The sequence below is a fragment of the Salvelinus namaycush genome, unplaced genomic scaffold (genome assembly GCF_016432855.1).
Source record: "Salvelinus namaycush isolate Seneca unplaced genomic scaffold, SaNama_1.0 Scaffold71, whole genome shotgun sequence".
NCBI lineage: Eukaryota > Metazoa > Chordata > Actinopteri > Salmoniformes > Salmonidae > Salvelinus > Salvelinus namaycush.
In genome coordinates, this window is record NW_024061431.1 from 490,191 (window position 1) to 493,731 (window position 3,541).

Below are 3,541 nucleotides of genomic sequence, written 5' to 3' on the forward strand. Positions count from 1 at the left end.
GTTCCAGGTGAACAGATCGGTTGCCACGACCTGCCAGGGTCGGTCTGGGATACAGTGAGGTAACATTGGCTCTTTGGTGTTTGAGGGGCGTCGTTCAAGACATATGGCGCATTTACCAACAATGTCCTCTATTTGTTTGCACATTCCGGGCCAAAACAAAATGTCCCGTGCTCTCTGTTTGCACTTTTCCATGCCCATGTGTCCAGCATGGATCTTTGTCAAAATCTCTTCCTGAGACTGGTAGGAATGATGATTTTCTCTCCTTTGAAAATAATTCCGTTGATCTGTGATAGTTCATCAGGATGGTTCCAGAATTCTGAGACGCTCTGAGGGCATTTTCTCCTCTCCTCAGGCCGTCCATCCTGTATGACTTTCCTCAGCTGTGCGAGTTGTGAGTCCTTTTCTGTTTCTGCTTGGATCTCCTTCAGTTTTGTGTCACTAACTGGTAAGTTGCTGTACACAGTGTGCACTTGCATGTCCATGCCTTCACTGAGGCTGCTGTCCTTATAGGTAAGAAACTTCCTGGAGAGCGTGTCTGCGACAGGATGCCTTTGCCTGGACGGTGAGTGATTGTGAAGTTGTATTTTTGTAGTTGAAGAATCATTCTCTGTAGCCTTGGCGGGGCCTGCGGCTAGTGGTTTCCTCATGATTGACTCAAGGGGCTTGTGGTCGGATTCCACAATGACTTGTCGTCCATATACGTACTGATGGAACGTTACATCCGAACAGAATGGCATAGAGGCTCCTTTTTCAATGTGAGCGTAGTGGATTCATCAGGCCTGTGAGAGATTTGGAAAGCGTAGCCGATGGGCTCTTCCTTCTATGCAGTAGCACTGCACTAGTCCATACTTACGACGCGGTCTACTTGGAGTCTGAGCTACTTTGGCGGGGTCGTCAGTAGGCAAGGAGGAGGGTCCTGGTTGCTCATCGTGATCAAGTCTTTCACATTTCTGGAAAGCAATTTCGTGTTGCTTGTCCAAGAGGAAACTCCCTGGACTGCTTTAGCAGTTGAGTGCAGGGGTGCATTAGCATTGGAGAGGCTGGGTGCGAACTTTGCTAAGTAGTTGACCATGCCAAGCACTGTTTCCAGCTCTGCACGGTTCTTTGGTGGCTAAATTTCTTTTATGGTTGAGATCTTCTGTGGATCTGGCTTGATTCCAGTCGCTGTGAGAAGATGTCCGAAGTAGCTGACCTCTGTAGCGCCGACTGTGCTCTTCTCGGGTTGAGCCGGACTCCTCTCTCACGGGACCTTTGCAGCATCGCGCGGAGGTTTCGGTCGTGCTCCTCTTTGCTTCGACTATAGACAAGGATGTCGTCCACAATTAGTGGATCCAACTAGTGGTCAGTATGCACTACTACACCCTCTCTCACATGAACGCTAACATTACTGGTTTCAGTGGGAAAGATGGTAAATGGTTCAGACATTAATGGCAAATATACCCAAGTTACCAGAGTCTACAATTGCCGACTGTTAATGTAGAGTAGGGATAGTGAGAAGTAACATTCAAGAATGAAGCAATTACCCCCTCTAGTGGTAAACTTTATACTGTACCAGGTTACTACACACACTGATAATACAAAACATTGAGGACACCTGCTCTTTCCATGACAGACTGACCAAGTGAAAGCTATGACCCCTTATTGATGTCACTTGGTTGAATCCAATTCAATCAGTGTAGATGAAGGGGAGTTAAAGAAAGATTTTAAAACCTTGAGAGAATTGAGACATGGATTGTTGTGTGTCATTCAGAGGGTGATCGGCAAGACAAAAGATTTAACATGCCTTTGAACGGGGTATGGTAGAGGTGCCAGGCGCACCAGGGTTAAGTGTGTCCAAGAACTTGCAACACTGCTGTTTTTATTCATGCTCAACAGTTTTCCATGTTGTATCAAGAATGGTCCACCACCGCACAGGACGTCCAGCCAACTTGACACAACATGGGCCAGCATCCTTGTGGAACACTTAGTGCAGCTTGTAGAGTCCATGCCCCGATCGAATTGAGGCTGTTCTGAGGGGAAAAAGGGTGTGCTAACTCAATATTAGGAAGACGTTCCTACTGTTTTGTGCACTCAGTGTATGTAGTCCTACATGTTTTAAATAGTACAGTATCACAAACCACAGTACAAAAAACCATATAAAGTGTGGGCCTGTAGTATCTGTAAATCAACTAAACATTGTTTTTTTATTTCCATATGCAGATAATAAAGCATCATTGTTCGTGTAAATAATCTAATATTAGCATTATACCTCTAGGAAGAGGAAATGGTCATAAAAGTCAAATAGATGAAAAGACGGAAACAAAAATTGTTTTTGAACCTACAAACTTATTTTATTTAAACATGTCAATAATTCAGTGCAAAGTAATGTAGTGCATTGGTGTCCTGAGATCCCTCTTGGTGGCAAAGTGTCACAATAATCCTGTGGGGAGAGAAAACAAGAGAATACATTAAATTAATGGGGTGTTAACTAATCAGGGATTCAACAAAGCACTTCAAGTCCTCTAATCCTTCAAAAGAGAGAGAGAATGAGAAAGGAGTATGGTCCCTGCAGTAGGACTACATGCTGGCCATGAGGTTTCTCCAAGTGGTACTCCAGGAGGCTGGAGAGCTCCGTGACCAGAGACTCTGGGTTAAAGTACCAGGCCAGCTGCTGGCCAACATGTCATTCTAGCAGAGCCATCAGCCCCGCCCTGAAGAGAACACCACACAACACATAGAAAATGGCTCTGAGTTACTAGCTTATCAAGAGGAGAGAGACAATTAGAAATACTCCCCTAAAATGACATTGGAACCTGGTTAACCATGAATAAGGAAGTAAAAAGGAAGTACACTAAGAATATGGAAGTAAACAGGAAGTAACCTCTTGACTCTTACATTGAGCAGCAGCAGGTATCTGTCAGCCTCTGGCTCCATGTTGGCAGCAGTGGGCAGGAAGGAGTACAGGAGAGCGTACAGATGCTCCACAAACCACCGGCGTGCTAAAGGAAACAAAGGAGGAGAAAAGAGGAGAGAATAGAAGAGAAGAGGAATTTAAGTGAAACTGCTAATAGAGAGATATCAAAACATGTACCAGTGAGATGCTACTTACCACCATCAGGGACTTCTGAGCTGTCATCATCCCAAACAGCACCAGCTCAAAGAGGACATCTATCATGTTCACATGATGGATCTAGGACAAGAAAACACGTTTGGAGAAAATAGGAATGATTTCATATAGATCAGCTACTGTGATGTATAAAAGACATGCATGTGGAAGAACTCAGTGAGACTTGAAAGAGTTAATGAACTCACCTTTGCCTCAGCCAGCTCCCTCTCAATGTCATTCCGCTTGGAGGGGTCACTCAGGTAGTCCACAAAGTCGTTATAAGTACGGATGAACTTGGCCTCGTCCTATGACAAAGAAAGAGCATCTTAGTGAACAGAACACATTTCACCTCAGGGGCGCTCTCTTTCCTTGAAAGAGAATGCGTTAGTGAGTTACCATGTGGTTGGCCTGAACCAGTGCGCCCAGGAGGACCTTTCCCACCACAAAACAGATGGT

General features: G+C 45.0%; 1 long non-coding RNA gene across 1 annotated transcript; it reads right to left on the bottom strand.

Annotated features, from left to right (window-relative positions):
* Positions 1-3,088: 3,088 nt before the first annotated feature.
* LOC120042555 lies at positions 3,089-3,531 on the bottom strand. The gene is made up of 3 exons (XR_005476141.1): positions 3,482-3,531; positions 3,292-3,390; positions 3,089-3,169 (listed from the first exon to the last, which is right to left on the bottom strand). It is a non-coding gene; the product is annotated as an uncharacterized LOC120042555 (long non-coding RNA).
* Between the last annotated feature and the right edge of the window lie 10 nt (positions 3,532-3,541).